Source organism: Heteronotia binoei, chromosome 19, assembly GCF_032191835.1.
Source record: "Heteronotia binoei isolate CCM8104 ecotype False Entrance Well chromosome 19, APGP_CSIRO_Hbin_v1, whole genome shotgun sequence".
NCBI classification, from domain to species: Eukaryota; Metazoa; Chordata; class Lepidosauria; order Squamata; family Gekkonidae; genus Heteronotia; species Heteronotia binoei.
In genome coordinates this window covers 37231327-37250354 of record NC_083241.1, presented here as the reverse complement: position 1 = coordinate 37250354, position 19028 = coordinate 37231327, and the positions used below count along the sequence as shown (strand labels likewise).

At 49.1% G+C, this 19028-nt stretch overlaps 1 pseudogene; it reads right to left on the bottom strand.

Annotated features, from left to right (window-relative positions):
• Window positions 1-251: 251 nt before the first annotated feature.
• LOC132587998 (U6 spliceosomal RNA) lies at window positions 252-317 on the bottom strand (annotated as a pseudogene).
• Between the last annotated feature and the right edge of the window lie 18711 nt (window positions 318-19028).

Below are 19028 nucleotides of genomic sequence, written 5' to 3'. Positions count from 1 at the left end.
GCTGCTGTGAGAGCCCTCTCCAGCCCCACCCACCTCACAGGGTGTCTGTTGTGGGGGAGGAAGGGAAAGGAGATTGTGAGCCGCTCTGAGACTCTTCGGAGTGGAGGGCGGGATATAAATCCAATATCTTCTTCTTCTTCTTCAACTGATGGAATAATAGCTGAAACAGGACCAGCTTACACCAGTGGACCCTTACACCCCCATTACATCTTACTCTGTCCATTATAACTAATTCCAGGGTAAAAAGTTTGGCAAGAATCCTGCTAATCTTCTCTGTATCGTTCCAATTTTAGTGTATGTGCTGCCGAAGCGAGCACAAAAGTTTGGCAAGAATCCTATCTGCCATAAACTCATATTCTGCATATGAGAAGACTGCATTCAATAACGAGTCTCTCTGTTTGGCTTTGCAGCAAAGAAGCGAAGGTCTGAGAGCATATTCTTGCGGGGCGCTTTCTCAAAACTGTCGTCTGTTACGTTTTGATCTGTTCTGATTGCAAATTTTTATATTCTAGCTTTGTGGTTTTATTTCTTATTGTATCTTGCGGTTTCTCAACTTGTAAGGGCCTATGGCTATATGCGGGGCTTTTTTGTAGGAAAAAAGCCCTGCATGAACTCATTTGCATATTAGGCCACACCCCTGACATCACCATTGTTCCACACAGGCCTTTGGGGCAGGGGAAAACCCCAGCAGGAACTCATTCGCATATTAGGTCACACCCCCTGACACCAAGTCAGCCAGAATTGCATTCCTGTGCATTCCTGCTCAAAAAAAAAAAAAAAACCCTGGCTATACACAATAAGCTATTTGACCGAGTGTTGTATCCAGGGGTGGAATTCTAGCAGGAGCTCCTTTGCATATTAGGCCACACACCCCTGATGTAGCCAATCCTCCAAGAACTTACAGAAAAGAGCCGTGTAAGGTCTTGAAGGATTGGCTACATGAGGGTGTGTGGCCTAATATGCAAAGGAGCTCCTGCTAGAATTCCACCCCTGGCTGTATCCTTAATGTTCTGCTTCCAGTCAAGGAGGCAGATTCGTTTCAAACAGTTGAATAAAGTTGAATAAAACCATTTCTTTTTCTCTGTCTGCAGCTGCTCTAAGGACCACTTCTTTTCCCCCTGTTCATGCCCACGCCAAGTGGATTCGGGCAGTCTAAAACACCAGCTCAGATTAAAGGAACAGTTGTCAAAATGTCACCCTCTTTTCTTCGGATGGGTTTTAGCTCATCCCTGTTTCTTCCACTCAGCCAAAGCCATCTTCCTGCTTAAACAAGTGGCGCAATGCCCTCCCAGCAGGTAACCTCTTTCCGCTTTGTCAGTCATGTTCACTGCACCTCCCTCTCTGTGGATTTCTGCTGCCACCTGTCCCCTCTCTCCTTCTGGCCCCAACTGTACCCGCTTCTCTTGTTACATCGCTGCGGTTCTGTGCCCCCCGGGGCTGTGAGGATGTACGCCTCTGGCTTCCTACTGCTCAGCAGGCAGCTCACCTCTCAGCAGCCTCAACTCCCTCCCAAGTTCAGGCAAATGGAAAATCTCAGCAGCTTTTCGAAAGGGGCACGGAGGGTGACAAATTCATCCGAGGTGAGCTGACACGTTGTCCAACGGTGCTTGACAGGGAAACACAAGGGGGTGTTGAAAAGTCCAGTGTTTATCATTTATTTGATCAGGGGTCCCTAGGCTTCCCAACCCTCCCGCCCTGATGGGGGACCCCTGAATTTTCAGCCTCCTTCCCCGCTCTTAAAAAATCTGGGGGCGGGGGGAAAGAGAACATACCTGTAGGCATCATGTTGTTTTACAGCTTGGGATCCGTTTTTAAAATGTGTCCCTTTAAGGCTGCACAGGAAACAGGAACGGCCCCTCCCTTTCTTTTCCTGTGCAGTTTGCTTTCGTTTTCACAGCGAGCAAGTTCTGCTGGAAGAAGACGAAGTATTTGTGTGTGTGTGTGTGAGAGAGAGAGGGAGGGGGGATTCCCTGGTATGGAGGCTCCCTCCCCTTTAGAAAGCGTGGGGGGGGAGGGAAATGTCTACTAGGCACTCTATTATTCCCTATGGAGAACGATTCCCATAGAGAATAATAGGGAATTGATCCATGGATATTGGGGGCTCTGGGGGGGCTATTTTTTTGAGGTAGAGACACCAGATTTTTCGTATAGCAGCTAGTGCCTCTCCCCAAAATACCCCCCAAGTTTCAAAAATATTGGACCAGAGGGTCCAATTCTATGAGCCCCAAAATAATACTTTTATTTCAAAAGATGGTGCCCCTATCCTTAATTATTTCCTATGGAAGAAAGGCATTTAAAAAGGCGTGCTGTCCCTTTAAATGTGATGGCCAGAACTCCCTTGGAGTTCAATTATGCTTGTCACAGCCTTGATCTTGGCTCCACCCCCAATGTCTCCTGGCTCCACCCCCAAAGTCTCCTGGCTCCGCCCCCAAAGTCCCCAGATTTTTCTTTAATTGGACTTGGCAACCCTAGGGGTCCCCCCCCCTCACTTCATAACCAAACGGGCTCTTCAAATACAGCACAATATCCACCTCAAATAATTGTTATCCTTGAGACCAAACTAAGAATTCTCTCTGACTGATGGAGAAGCAGAGTTCCATTTTGGAGAGGAGGAAGACCTGGCCTGTGCTCAAAAGGTGGCATTTTTAAGGGTCATTTTATTTACTTACTTACTTACTTATTTTGACTTCTATCCCACCCTTTCCACAAAAGGGCTCAGGTTGGGCTACAACACAGAATCATAGAATCATAGAGTTGGAAGAGACCTCCAGGGTCATCTAGTCCAACCCCCTGCAAATGCAGGAAACTCACAAACACCTCCCCCATAAATTCACAGGATCTTCATTGCTGTCAGACGGCCATCTAGCCTCGGTTGAAAAACCTCCAAGGAAGCAGAGTCCACCACCTCCCGAGGAACCCCCTGCACAATGCAGGAAACTCACAAACACCTCCCCCTAAATTCACAGGATCTTCATTGCTGTCAGATGGCCATCTAGCCTCGGTTGAAAAACCTCCAAGGAAGGAGAGCCCACCACCTCCCAAGGAAGCCTGTTCCACTGAGGAATCGCTCTAACGATCAGGAAGTTCTTCCTAATGTTGACCCAGAAACTCTTTTGATCTAATTTCAACCCGTTGGTTCTGGTCCTCCTTCCAGGGCCACAGAAAACAATTCCACACCATCCTCTATATGACAGCCCTTCAAGTACTTGAAGATAGTGATCAAATCACCTCTCAGCCACCTCCTCTCCAAGCTAAACATGCTCACCTCCTTCAACCTTTCCACATAGGACTTGGTCTCCAGACCCCTCACCATCTTTGTCACCCTCCTCTGGTCCCGTTCCAACTTGTCTACATCCTTCTTAAAATGTGTTGCCCAAAACTGAACACAATAATCAATTTTGAAGAAAGAACACGCAGCTCGGGCTGCCCCTTGCCTGGCCCTCTACCGCTTCAGAGGGAACCGGGAAGAAGCTGGCTCCTTCTTTCTTCACTGGGTCCACATGAGTGGGGACAGGGAGGGAGGGCCAGCCCCCAGCCTCCCAACCCCCACCCCTGTGGCGAGGTGGTGCCCCAGGCGGCCACCTACCTCGCCGACTCCCACGCACCAGCCCCGTCCCTGACCTCAGAGTGGCAGTCAGCATTACCCTGGGCATACAAGAAAGGACCATAAGAACCAAGATCTCTTCCTGCCCTCCTCCTCTAAATTCACACAATCAGCATTGCTGTCTAATGGCCATCTAGCTTTTGCTTGAAAACCTCCAAAGAAGGATAGCCCAAGTCGGTTCCACCGAGGAACTGCCCTAACCCCCAGGAAGTTCTTCCAAATGTTCAGCCGAAGATTCAACGCGCTGGCTCTGGGATCTGCTTGGCTGAAATGGCAACTCTTCTGGATGAAGCGGCAAAAGGCCAAAGGAGCCCCATTTGTCACATTTGAATGACACACACCTATTCAAATCACCGCTTTTCTTGGCAAAATACACATACATGGTAACCAGGGAAGGATTAGTCAATTGCCTGCATGTGTTTGGCCAAACAAAGTGACAGCGGAAATCCTTGTTCACCATTCAGAACCAACACAAGGTGTGTGTGAGTCTCCCCGGCCGGCACTGTAGCTCAGTACAAACTGCAAACTGAGAAACTGATCTAAGGAATTATCTCGGACTCCAAAACCCACAAGATAATTTGTGGCAGAACAAGAATGGACAATATGAAGACTTTGAGTCGGAAGGACAGTGCATCACAGAGCCAATGTGGTATAGAGGTTAGAAGCAAGGGTGTCAAAAATGTGGCCAAGGGGGCAAATCTGGCCCCCGGAAAGCTCCTATCAGGCCCGCAAGCAATCACTGTCGTCTACTTCCTTCTCCCTCTCTTGCTTCCTTCTGCATCACAATTTGCTTTTACAGGCTTGCTCAATTGCACAGGAGCTACAGAGCAAAGCTCGTCCCTTGGGGAGGAAGTGGGGGAAGGATAACTAGCTTTGCCAGGCTCTCTCAATCGCACAGCAGAACTACTGAACCAAGGCTCTCTTCCTGAGAGTTCAACAAGACTCTCTTCCTGAGGCTCAACAAGCCAGTGAGGTGGATTAGTAGTAGTAAATACAACTGGAGCCGGTGTGAAGATAGGCAATACAAGATAACCATCAGAAGCAATAACACTTTCACTCTCAACAGTCATAAAGAATGATAGCTTCTTCAAATAGGACTTAATGAAGACGTGAGTGAAGTCTTTAAATTCTTAGTGTTCCACTCATGATGGTACAGAGAGAATAAGGAACTGCTTTTAAAAGGACTCATCACGGTTTCAATAGTTCTTCCTCAGCCTCTTTCTCTCGATGTTACATGGAGTCACAGCTCTACTCCTTACAACATGGATCCATGCATGCTCTAATTTGCTCGGTAGCAGCAAATTAGCTCCGTGTAACATCAGAAGAAAGAGGCTGAGGAAGAATATATTTGATGCATATTTGCACACTTTGAGTGAGGTGGATTGACTGAGTGTGTAATCCCAGAGTCATGACACAGAGGCAGGTAACAGCAAACCACCACTGACTATCTCTTGCCTTGAAATCCCTAAGGGGTCCCCTTAAGTCAACTGTGACTTAATTGAACTTTCCACCATTTAAAATGTGGTAAGCCTCCCTAAATCCCCTGCAGAGAGAGTGTGTGGGACAGGGCTTTTTTCTAGCAGGAACACCTTTGCATATTAGGCCACACCCCCCTGACAGAGCCAATCCTCCTGGAGCTTACAGTAGGCCCTGTACTAAGAGCCCTGTAAGCTCTTGGAGGATTGGCTACATCAGGGGTGTGTATACTAACATGCAAAGGAGTTCCTGCTACACAAGAAGCCCTGGTGCAGGGTATAAATTAAATAAGAGCTGGGAGTCCCAGGTTCAAATCCCCACTGTGCCATGAAAGCCTGCTGGGTGATCCTGGGCCACTTGGAGACTTCTTCACTATGCCGGGGCTATCCCGAACAAGAAAAGAAACTCAACTTCTTCCCGCATCTCAATGCAGCAAAGCGAAGGTTCCCTTCTGATTATCGCCTCCTCTGATTCAGCGCTACCTCTTCCCTCTCTGGGGTTAATACATCACAGCAAGCCACTTAATCCCGCCCTCCCCCAGCTAAACCAGTCGTAACCTAATCTAAAGCTCCAATTGTGGCTTTTGCTGACAATTAGAAGTGAGAAGCTGGTAATAAAAGGAAAACCTTGCAAGTGCGGCCGGGCAGGGAGGGGCCCTAGGACACGAGCAGCAACAGAAATGGCTCGGCGAAGTTAGCAGTGCAAAAACAACATTAATGGCTTTTTAATTGCTGAGGAGGTTCCACTGCCCTAATTGCAACATCCCTCTTTGCCCTCCAAGAGGGGGAAAAAAAAGATTTGCCAGGAGTGTTTCGCTCAGCAAGGCTTTCTGAATCCACCCACCTCCATCTGGACAGGATATAGGGGACCACCCAGGGCTGCTCTTCTTATTCTCACTACTGGACTCCGGTTTCTCTTCAGATCTCTTATTCTCGCTGTTCATTCAAGCTACCATGATGAGGAATGGCAACGACGGTTGGCCTGGCTGGGCTGAGACCCCACCAGAGGTGATTAACATCAGGAGAGCCCTGCTGGATCAGACAAAGAGCCCGTCTAGTCCAGCATCCAGTCTCACACAGGGGCTGTCTTACACAATTCCTCTGGAAGGCCAATAAATGGGCGTCGTACTCATTTGTTATGAGGGCCGGATCTGGCATAAATGAGACCTTGTCGGACGGGGCCGTGTCAGCCTGGGCCATACGTGTACTTACTTAAGATTAGGCAGCAGAGATATAAACTTTATAAAAGACACAGACAAACATAATTAAAGATGGGGAAAAACCTTAAAATAAAGCATGCTTAAAACATGAGCACTCGTTGGTCTTAAAGGTGCTTTCTTTGTATTTCTCCCATGGGATCCAGGGAACTGGGCAAAGGAAGCTCTGGCTCTTTCCTTCCTTCCCCAGGGGACCGGGAGGGAGAGGAGCCTGAGCCAATAGAAGGAAGAGAGGCTTGGCTAGTAGCTCTGCTGTGCAATTGAGAGAGCCTGGCAAAGCAAGCTATCCCCCCCCTTCCTCCCCAAGGGAAGGAGCCTCAGCCAATGGAGAAAATAGAGGCTTTGCTCTTCAACTCCTGTGCAGTTGAGCAAGCCTTCCAAAGCAAGCTGTGATGCAGAAGGAAGCAAGAGGGAAGGAGAAGGAAGCAGACAACAGACAGTTGCTTGGGGGACTGATAGGAGCCCTCCAGGAGCCTGATTCAGCCCTTGGGCCGCATGTTCGACACCCCTGGCATAGAGGCCAAGGACTTTGTGGTCGAAGAGGCCCACTCTGGCATTCAGGCCTTGTTCCACCCTGCTCACTAAGGTTTCCCCCAGCACCTGGAGAAGCTTTTCATTATCTCTCAGGTAACCCACCGCCAGCACCTGACCTTTGTAGGAATTGCCCACCGGGAGAGTCAGGATCCCAGCTTCCCTTCCAGAGGTCATGCCTCAGTATCTCCTGCTGTCCAGCGCCTGGTCACCACGGGGACCATTTACTGCCTCATGCGCCTCTGAAAGAATAGCCACTTGACCATGGACTGCCTTCCCTCTGGTGCTCCTTTTAAAATAGTGTGTCCAAATAGGGTTGCCAAGTCCCCCACAGCCTCTGGCTCTCTATAGTACCATAGAGCTTTCCTCCCAAATTGCTAGAGCGTCTGGGAAAACCATAGAGTTTTCCTGAAAGCTTCTAGAGCAGCTGGCAGGCGATATCACTGGTGTAATGATATCATTCACGAGTGACGTCATCACGCTGGTGACGTTGGGGGGATCCCCCCCCCCCGCTGACCCATGGGAGAACCCCCACCCCACCCAGGAGCGTGGCAGCCCTGGTCCAAGACAGTGGCGGTCCATGTGGTACAGAGAATCAAGCTATTGAAGGACTGGCTACATCTGAGGGGTGTGGCCTAGTAAGAACAGAAGAACAGAAGAGAAGCCATGTTGGATCAGGCCAATGGCCGATTCAGTCCAACACTCTGTCACACAGTGACCAAAAACAAAAAAAAAAACCCCAGGTGCCATCAGGAGGTTCACGTGGGGCTAGAATCGCTTCCACTTTGCCCCCCCCCCATGCACCAAGAATACAGAGCATCACTGCCTCAGACAGAGAGTTCCAACAATATGTGGTGGCTAACAGCCACCGATGGACCTCTGCTCTATAGGCTTATCCGATCCCCTCTTGAAGCTGGCTATGCTTGTAGCCGCCACCACCTCCTGTGGCAGTGAATTCCATGTGAATCACCCTTTGGATGAAGAAGGACTTCCTTTTATCCGTTCTAACCCGACTGCTCAGCAATTCCATTGAATGCCCGCCAGTTCTCGTATTGTGGGAAAAGGAGAAAAGGACTTCTTTCTCTACTTTCTACAATATCTTCATCTTCTTCTTCTTCTGCCCAGGGACTCCCGCCGCGTCGCAATTTATTTATTTAAAACATTTATTCACCACCTTTTTCCCTTAACAGACCTCAAGCTGGTTTGCAATATAAATAGAATGTTTTTAAAAACACACAATAAAGGCAATGGCCTATTTAGGCGCTGGTGGGAGTGTGCTCCACTTACGGGCAGGAGCAGATCTAGGTCAACCACTTCAGTCCACGGCCCCGGCGTCAGATAGGCAGCATGGCATGCCCAAGACAACCAAGTCCGCAACACAGTCCAAGGTCAATCCAACATTCGCACCAGGACCTTTTTGTAGTAGGAACTCCTCTACATATTAGGCCACACCCCCTGATGTAGCCAATCCTGCAAGGGCTTACAGGGCTCTTAGTACAGGGTCCAGAGATAGAATTCTAGCAGGGGCTCCTTTGCATATTAGGCCACACCCCCTGATGGAGCCAATCCTCCAAGAGCTTACAGGGCTCTTAGTACAGGGTCCAGGGATAGAATTCTAGCAGGGGCTCCTTTGCATATTAGGCCACACACCCCTGATGGAGCCAACCCTCCAAGAGCTTACAGGGCTCTTAGTACAGGGTCCAGGGATAGAATTCCAGCAGGGGCTCCTTTGCATATGAGGCCACACACCCCTGATGGAGCTCCAAGAGCTTACAGGGCTCTTAGTACAGGGTCCAGAGATAGAATTCTAGCAGGGGCTCCTTTGCATATTAGGCCACACACCCCTGATGGAGCCAATCCTCCAAGAACTTACAGGGCTCTTAGTACAGGGCCCAGAGATAGAATTCTAGCAGGGGCTCCTTTGCATATTAGGCCACACACCCCTGATGTAGCCAATCCTCCTGGAGCTTACAGGGCTCTTAGTACAGGGTCCAGACATAGAATTCTAGCAGGGGCTCCTTTGCATATTAGGCCACACACCCCTGATGGAGCCAACCCTCCAAGAGCTTACAGGGCTCTTAGTACAGGGTCCAGAGATAGAATTCTAGCATGGGCTCCTTTGCATATTAGGCCACACACCCCTGATGTAGCCAATCCTCCTGGAGCTTACAGGGCTCTTAGTACAGGGCCTACTGTGAGCTCCAGGAGGATTGGTTACATCAAGGGGCATGGCCTAATAGGTAAAGGTGTTCCTGCTACCTTAAAAAGCCCTACTCATAATGCATAATGGAGAATCATTCTGTGGGCATCTGAGGCTTGGGGAGGGTGCTGTTTTTTTGAGGCAAAGGCACCAACATAGCATCTGGTGCCTTCCTCGAAGTTTCAAACAGGTTGGGCCACAGGGTCCGATTCAATGAGCCCCCAGAGAAGGTACAGGGTCTTACAGTGGAAGAAAGGCATTGAAAAGGAACGTGGTCCCTTTCAATGTAATGGCCAGAAATCCCTTTTGGGGTTCGATCGCGCTTGTCACAACCTTGCTGCTGGCTCCATCCCAAAGTCTCCTGGCTCCACCACCCCGCCCCCAAAGTCCCCAGATAGCTCCTGCGTTGGAATTGGCAACACTATCCTCAGATGACAATCTCCTCCTCCCACACCGATTCGGGGCTGCTCATTTGCAGAGTAGTGCTTGGAGGCTTGTAAGGTCTTGGAGGATTGGCTCCATCAGGGGTGTGTGGCCTAAGATGTAAAGGAGTCTGATATTTAAAAAGCCATCGATCCCTGCTCTGTTGCCTCCTCCAGGAGACACAGTGGGCACACAGATTTCTACCCGCGTGCATTCAGGACAGGGATGAATGCTGCATGGAGGCCCCAGGACTCAGCTGACTCTTCCTTTCTGCCCCCAGGCCCCCTTCCATTTGGGTTACTCCCAATCTTGGAGGAGATATTGACTTTCCTGGTGAACAAAGCTTTGAAGAGGAGAAGGGCCATCAGATACTCAGAGCCTCCATGGGTGGCCAAACTGTGGTCCAGGATCCACGTGTGGCTCTTGCAGACATATTGTGTGGCTCTCGAAGCCCCCACCACTCCATTGGCTTGCTTGGAGAAGGTATTTCTCTCTTTAAACTGCTTCTCCAAGCCAAGCAACTCAGCAGCTTGGAGAATGTATTTAAAGTTAAAGATGCTTTCTTTCCACCTCTACCTCCCTCCCACAATCTATTTTCCTTCCTTCCTTCCTTCCTTCCTTCCTTCCTTCCTTCCTTCCTTCCTTCCTTCCTTCCTTCCTTCCTTCCTTCCTTCCTTCCTTCCTTCCAGCTCTCAGACATCTGACATTTATTCTACTCTTCCTTTCTTCCTTCCTTCCCATCTTGCAGCTCTCAGACTTTTGACATTTATTCTACTCTTCCTTTCTTCTTTGCTTCCTTCTTTCCCATCTTGCAGCTCTCAGACATCTGACATTTATTTTACTCTTCCTTCCTTCCTGTCTTGCAGCTCTCATACATCTGACATTTATTCTACTCTTCCTTTCTTCTTTGCTTCCTTCTTTCCCGTCTTGCAGTTCTCAGACATCTGACATTTATTCTACTCTTCCTTCCTTCCTTCCTTCCTTCCTTCCTTCCTTCCTTCCTTCCTTCCTTCCTTCCTTCCTTCCTGTCTTGCAGCTCTCAGACATCTGACATTTATTCTATCCTTCCTCCCTCCCTCCCTGCTTCCTTCCTTCCAGCTCTCAGACATCTGACATTTATTCTATGTGGCTCTTACGTTAAGCAAGTTTGGCCACCTCTGGGCTAAGGGCTCTAGCAACAGGGCCAAGATGCCTCACTCTCCACACTGCTGTGTTGTGGCTAGCTGGAGAATTCTCTTGCCCTGCTCTTGTCTGCCCCACAGTGCCAGCACCCCAGATGGTCAGGAGGTGGTATTGCAGCTGGGAGCTCAGCAGTGGTCAGGTGACACAAAAAGCTAAGAGGGCCCTATCCAATTCCACATGCATCCCTTTTCCTTCTGAGCTACAGGGGTGGAATTCTAGCAGGAGCTCCTTTGCATATTAGGCCACACACCCCTGATATAGCCAATCCTCCAAGAGCTTACAAGGCTCTTTTTTGTAACCTCTTGGAGGACTGGCTACTTCAGGGGTGTGTGGCCTAATATGCAAAGGAGCTCCTGCTAGAATTCCACCCCTGCTGAGCTATGTGTCACTCAGCCCCGGAAAAGCATTCCAACTATTGGACCAGAGATAGACAAGATTTTGGGAGGTATGAGTTTTCAAGACTCAAACTTCCTTTTGTCAGACCCTAGCACTTCTACTGCAGACTACCCCCGCTACACTCTGAAACACCTTGGGGATCACATATGATAATACCTCAGTAGCTGAGAATGTGGTAAGAAAGTTTTATTTAACAGCCTTTTTACTTGGTTTTTTTTTTTTTTTATGGTTCACAGCAAGCCGTGCTGAGGTTTAAAATGTGCTTCTTAAAAATTCGCCTCTTTTACAAAAAGATGTAAAAGGCTGCCTTTCAACGCTGCCAGGAGTTAATGTTGTTGTTCTTAAGGATGTTCAAGTGTGCCCTTTTCTTTTACACCATTTTAATGCTACTCTTTTTTTTTTTTTTAACATTCCGTGCCATTTGCATACCATTCCGGGCACATTTTATATGCAATTGATGCAAAAAGTAACATTTAAAATTGCATCCGTTTTACGGCAAAGGATTTCGCTCAAAGAGGCATGGCACGATAATAGAGAGCCAGGGGTTTGATTCACACAAGGTGAGTATAAAAAAGATTGCCAGGTTGAAACAGAAGGGCCACGAATTTCGGTATCATCTCTAGACGTTTGATTGATGACATCATTCTGGCTTTTGATCATGAGCTCGAATGCTCGTCGCTGCAGAAAGACGCAGTGAAAAGTCATTAGATAAATTAAAAAACCATTCATTTGGCTTCCTCCTGTAACTTTTGCTTTCCCGCACTCGTATGTTTACGAGAGAACGCACAGATCAGTTTGCCCTTTTCAATTGTGCTTTTTTTTTAAAAAAAAAGAAGAAAAAAGAAAAGAAAGAAATTGGATTGCCTTGCTTTACCACACCATGTTATTTTTATCTGCAGATTAATTCGGGTTGTGAAAGTTTAAGCGCCCATTTTTAATCGTGTACCTTTTTAATTGGTTTTTCAACAGAATTAAAACCGGGAGGGGGGGGTGCAGATAAAACACCCCTGCCGTTGTCCTTTTCGCTTTCTTTGTATGAGTAGAAACAAGAAATGTATCTTTGGCAGAAGAAAAAAAAAATGAATGACTGGGGCTAAATCGCATAATCTAATTTGCATCAAACGCCTCCTGCGCCAGATTGAGATGCTCTGATCTGCTGAGGTTAGTCTCCCACAGAGGCCCATTCAGTGGATTCTCTGATCTGCAGATCATGTTACAGATCTCTCTGGAGGAAGAGCCAATATAGCATTTTCAACCAGCCTCACTGGCACACCTAAGTACAGTTCTGCATATACCACAGCTGTTCAACTCCCTGTGAGAATGCTTGCTTGCTGCCTACCTGCGAAGAAGAAGAATTGCAGATTTATGCCCCGCCCTTCTCTCTGAATCAGAGACTTAGAGTGGCTTACAATCGCCTTTATCTCCTTCCCCCACAACAGACACCTGTGAGGTGAGTGGGACTGAGAGAGCTCTCACAGCAACTGCCCTTTCAAGGACAACTACTGCAAAAGCTATGGCTGACCCAAGGCCATTCCAGCAGCTGCAAGTGGAGGAGTGGGGAATCAAACCCTGGTTCTCCCATATAAGAAGAAGAAGAATTGCAGATTTATACCCCGCCCTTCTCCCTGAATCAGAGACTCAGAGTCGCTTACAATCTCCTTTATCTCCTTCCCCCACAACAGACACCCTGTGAGGTGGGTGGGGCTGAGAGAGCTCTCACAGCAACTGCCCTTTCAAGGACAATTCCTGCGAGAGCTCTGGCTGACCCAAGGCCATTCCAGCAGCTGCAAGTGGAGGAGTGGGGAATCAAACCCAGTTCTCCCAGATAAGAGTCTGCACACTTAGAGCTATGGCTAACCCAAGGCCATTCCAGCAGCTGCAAGTGGAGGAGCGGGGAATCAAACCCGGTTCTCCCAGATAAGAGTCTGCACACTTAGAGCTATGGCTGACCCAAGGCCATTCCAGCAGCTGCAAGTGGAGGAGTGGGGAATCAAACCCAGTTCTCCCAGATAAGGCAGCTCTGGCTGACCCAAGGCCATTCCAGCAGCTGCAAGTGGAGGAGTGCGGAATCAAACCCCGTTCTCCCAGATAAGAGAGCTCTGGCTGACCCAAGGCCATTCCAGCAGCTGCAAGTGGAGGAGTGCGGAATCAAACCCCGTTCTCCCAGATAAGGCAGCTCTGGCTGACCCAAGGCCATTCCAACAGCTGCAAGTGGAGGAGTGCGGAATCAAACCCCGTTCTCCCAGATAAGAGTCCTCGCACTTAACCACGACACCAAACTGATATATGAACATGAATAGTGTAGCACAAGGGTCCCCCAACGTGGTGCCTGCAGGCCCCGCGGCACTCCAACACCTCTTCTTGCAGTAGAACAAAGTAGTAGTCAAGTTTCACCTTTCAAATCTGCAAAGTTTTATTCAGAATGTAAGCTTTCATGTACTCTAAGCACACCTTCGTCGCCGCCATAATATAGCGGGTTCAATGCAAGGAGGAGCTGACCAGTCACTTGATGATCTGGCTGTAGGTGGAAGTCTCAATCGTGGCTGGTGCACAGGGCCGGCCCTGCACAAACTAGGCCATTGCCTAGGATGCTGGCCTTCTGGGGGCGCCAAATTGAGTGCCCTCATGTGGCTCAGTGGCATTATCAGCGCTGGAGGGGGACAGCAGAAGTTAGCCTTGTCTAGGGTGCCAGGCAGTCTAGGGCTCTCGGCTAGTCTCAGGGTGGCGATGCCTCATGAGCTCAACAGCAGGGCTCTAAGCTTACATTCCAAAGAGAAGAAGAAGATATTGGATTTATATCCCGCCCTCCACTCCGAAGAGTCTCAGAGCGGCTCACAATCTCCTTTCCCTTCCTCCCCCACAACAGACACCCTGTGAGGTAGATGAAGATATTGGATTTATATCCCGCCCTCCACTCCGAAGAGTCTCAGAGCGGCTCACAATCTCCTTTACCTTCCTCCCCCACAACAGACACCCTGTGAGGTAGATGAAGATATTGGATTTATATCCCGCCCTCCACTCCGAAGAGTCTCAGAGCGGCTCACAATCTCCTTTCCCTTCCTCCCCCACAACAGACACCCTGTGAGGTAGATGAAGATATTGGATTTATATCTCGCCCTCCACTCCGAAGAGTCTCAGAGCGGCTCACAATCTCCTTTCCCTTCCTCCCCCACAACAGACACCCTGTGAGGTAGATGAAGACAATGGATTTATATCCCGCCCTCCACTCCGAAGAGTCTCAGAGTGGCTCACAATTTCCCTTACCTTCCTCCCCCACAACAGACACCCTGTGAGGTAGATGAAGATATTGGATTTATATCCCGCCCTCCACTCCGAAGAGTCTCAGAGTGGCTCACAATTTCCCTTACCTTCCTCCCCCACAACAGACACCCTGTGAGGTAGATGAAGATATTGGATTTATATCCTGCCCTCCACTCCGAAGAGTCTCAGAGCGGCTCACAATCTCCTTTACCTTCCTCCCCCCACAACAGACACCCTGTGAGGTGGGTGGGGCTGGAGAGGGCTCTTACAGCAGCTGCCCTTTCAAGGACAGCTCTTGCAAGAGCTGTGGCTGACCTAAGGCCATTCCAGCAGGTGTAAGTGGAGGAGTGGGGAATCAAACCCGGTTCTCCCAGATAAGAGTCCGCACACTTAACCACTACACCAAACTGGCTCTCAAATAAAACTTTGTTGGTCTTAAAGGTGCAATTTGACTCCTGCTTTGTTCTACTGCTTCAGGCCAACACGGCTGCCCGCTTGGATCTGCCTCTTCCTGCACCCACTGAGTGTTTTTAGAAAGCAGGCAGCGGCTATGCCCAGCAAGGCTTCTGATTGGCCGTTAGAGATCTGATTGGCTCTGCAGGTTTCTTTCAAAATGGTGCTTGGGCAGCAGCTGCCTTCGTGGCACAAGGATCTTCACTGTGTGGCTGAAGCTAAACCATGGCAGCCATTTTGTGGCTGGCTCCACCTCCTGCGGCAGCCATTTTGTGGCTGTGCCCACCAATCTGTGTCAAAACTCCAAAGGTGGCCGCAGGTTCAGAAAGGTTGGGGAGTCTTGCTACATGTACCGTATGTATAGTCAGGGGTGGGATTCTAGCAGGAGCTCCTTTGCCTATTAGGCCACACCCCCTGATGTAGCCAATCCTCCAAGAGCTTATAAGGTTATTTTTGTAAGTTCTTGGAGGATTGGTTAACACAGGTGGGTGTGGCCTAATAGGCAAAGGAGCTCCTGCTAGAATTCCACCCATGTGTATAGTATGAAAGATACCGGCTGCCCTATATCCCTGAAAATCCATAATTGAGGACTTGCATTCTGCACACAAAGGTGCTTGCTTTCCACTCGTTTAACATGTATGCTTGCAAATAAATCATTCATTACAGCAGGTACAGCCGGTTTCCAGGGAAGCTGACGTTTAAAAGGCTGCCTCGGGCCCTTTGTGCTGCTTTGGAAAATGGGAAGCATGAAATAATGCACCCTTGCCTCAGAAAGCCATAGCTAAAGAAGCTGGGGCTTTTTGGTCTAGAAATGCACACGTGTACATTTTTGCAAGGAGCCCCGTGGTGCGGAGTGGTAAAGCTGCAGTACTGCAGTCCGAGCTCTCTGCTCATGACCAGAGTTCAATCCTGACGGAAGCTGGGTTCAGGTAGCCAGCTCGAGGTTGACTCAGCCTTCCATCCTTCCGAGGTCGGTCAAAAGAGTACCCAGTTTGCTGGGGGCGGGGGGAAGTGTAGAGGACTGGGGAAGGTGACGGCAAACCACCCCGTAAAAAAAGTCTGCCGTGAAAACATGATGTGACATCACCCCAGAGTCGGAGAGGACTGGTGCTTGCACAGGGGACTACCTTGACCTTCCTTTTTGCATTTTAGCAGGCATTTCCCTGGCTTGAAATCAGTAGATTGAGAAGCTGTGACTCTGGTTAGGATTACGCTGTTAGGGTTGTTGTTGGTGCTGGTGGTGGTGGTGGAAGGTGCCATCAAGTCACAGGCGAATCACGGCAATCCTACATGGTTTTCAAAGCAAGTGGCATTCAGAGGTAGTTGGCCGCTGTCTGCCTCTGCATAGCGACCCTGGACTTCCATGATGGTCACTCAACCAGTTACTAATCCGGGCCTACCCTGCTTAGCCAATTTGGTGTACTGGTTAAGAGCGGTGGACTAATCTGGAGAGCAGGGTTTGATTCCCCACTCCTCTACATGCAGCCAGCTGGGTGACCTTGGGTCTGTCACAATTTTTTCAGAGCTGTTCTCTCGAGAGCAATTCTCTCAGAGCTTTCTCAGCCCCAGTGACCTCAGAGGGTGCCTGTTGTGGGGAGAGGAGGAGGTAAGGTGATTGTAACCTGCTCGGAGAGTCTGAATGAAGGGAAGGGTATAAATCCTCCTCCTGCTGCTGCTCCTTCTTCCACAATGTTTTCTGCCTACAACTCCCATCAGCCCCAGCCATTGGCCATGCTGGCTGGGGCTGATGGGAGTTGTAGGCAAAAAACATCTGGAGAGCTACTGTTGGCCACCCCTGTTCTACAAGATGAGACTGAACTAGCCTGGGCCATCCAGATAAGATCAATAATTAAGAGCTGTCAAGTGGTTCCAGAGGGTTTTCAAGGCAAGGGAGAGCCAGTTTGGTGTAGTGGTTAAGTGCGTGGACTCTTATCTGGGAGAACGGGGTTTGGTTCCCCACTCCTCCACTTGCACTTGCTGGAATGGCCTTGGGTCAGCCAGAGCTCTCGCAAAGCTGTCCTTGAAAGGGCAGTATCTGTTGGAGCTCTCTCAGCCCCACCTACCTCACAGAGTGTCTGTTGTGGGGGAGGAAGATATAGGAGATTGTAAGCCGCTCCGAGTCTCTGATTCAGAGAGAAGGGCGGGGTATAAATCTGCAGTCTTCTTCTTCGAGAGAGACTTTCGGAGGTGGTTTTCCACCTCCTGCCTCTGTCTAGCAACCCTGGGCTTCCTTGGTGGCCTCCCATCCAAGTACCAACCAGGGCTGATCCTGCTTAGCTTCCAAGATCTCATGAGATCGGCTCAGCCTGGGCCAACCAGGCTAGGGCAGCATTAACCGTAGAGCATCTTATTTCTCTTCCACAAGTACATGAGAATGCTCCAGCTCAAACCAAGAATCTTAACCATGGCTACTCAGGTGCTTCTGGGAACCCTCACGAACGGCAGGAAAAAATGTTACTGTCCTTCTCCAGACTTTTTCCCTAGCATTGAAAGGTGTACTGCTCCTGAACATGGAAGTTCAACTTAGCCACTAGGGCTAATAGCCAGGGCTTTTTTTGTAGCAGGAGGTCCTTTGCATATTAGGCCACACGCCCCTCATGTAGCCAATCCTCCTGGAGCTTACACTGGGACCTGTAATTAGAGCCCTGTAAGTTCTTGGAGGATTGGCTACATCAGAGGAGTGTGGCCTACTATGCAAAGGAGTTTCTGCCATACACACAAAAAAAACCCTGCTAATAGCCAGTCGTCATCTTTACAGGCAGGGGTGTCTAATTCATTTGTTATGAGGGCCGGATCTGACATAAATGAGACCTTGACATAAATGAAACATGCTTAAAACATTAGCACTTCTTGGTCTTAAAGGTGCTTTCTTTGTCTCTCTCCCATGTGATCAAGGGAACTGGACAAAGCAAGCTCTGGCTCTTTCCCTCCCACCCCAGGGGACCAGGAGGGAGAGGAGCCTCAAGCAATGGAGAAAATAGAGGCTTTGCTCTGTAGTTCCTGTGCCATTGAGCAAGACTTGCAAAGCAAGTTGAGATGCAGAAGAAAGCAAGAGAGAGGGAGAAGGAAACAGGCAAGAGCCAATTGCTCGGGGGAGGGCCTGATTCGGCCCTCGGGCCACATGTTTGACACCCCTGGCCTATTGTTTTTGAAAGCATTCTGAACTTGCAGCCAGTGCCCTCATCCCATGGCTGCCGATTCCATCAATGACTCGTGCATTGAGCGCACGAGGTCTTTCTTCCATCTGTCCGTCAGTTTAGGAACCGGTGCCGTGGCTTTGAAGATAGTTTCTGCACTTATGGCTGCCCCCCCGCAGCCCCCAATCAGCTAATGCACCAAGAAACCAGAGCTTGAAGCACACGTTCCCGGCCGCCCAAACTCAAATAGAATCAGACCCGACAGGGGCCGCCTTTTGATGAAATGATACATCACGGTTCGATCTGTCGGCCTCTCCGACTGGATTGCCTGCTCAGGTATTTGGAACAGACTTTGCCATAAATTATCTCGGACACTAATAATTCCCCCAGCTGCAATCGGGAGAGCGGGGCCGGGAACCGAGTGCCTTCGCTCAGCATTCTCGAGCCTCGGCTCTTTCCAACATCTTTCCAACAGCTATCTTTGAGATACTGCTGATTCCAGGAGATCATAAGGCTAATGGATTACTCGCCCTGCCAAATTCTGATTCAAGGCAGATAGAATACCACTGAAAAGCAATGAATATACTCCAATCCTTATATATGATTTATCCTATATACAACTTTAAACCAGTGTACACAAATATCAACATCGATTTCCAATTTTTTTCCCTCCGGGAAATTTACAAATTATTAACAAACAACAATTAGTTCCAATATTTTCCAGCAGAGGGATCTACAGAAATCCTTCCTCCAATAAACATCCTTCCTCCAAAGTTCATCATGCAGTCCATAACTTCTTGTGAAATTCTTTTTTAGGAGAAGTAGACTGCAGATTTATACCTCGCCTTTCTCTTCGCATCAGAGACTCAGAGCGGCTTACAATCTCCTAGATCTTCTCCCCCCACAACAGACACCCTGGGAGGTGGGTGGGGCCGAGAGGGCTCTCACAGCAGCTGCCCTTTCAAGGACAACCTCTGCCAGAGCTATGGCTGACCCAAGGCCATTCCAGCAGGTGCAGGTGGAGGAGGGGGAATCAAACCCAGTTCTCCCAGATAAGAGTCTGCGCTCTTAACCACAACATCAAACTGGCTTTCCCAGAAGAAGAAGAAGACGGCAGATTTATACCCTGCCCTTCTCTCTGAATCAGAG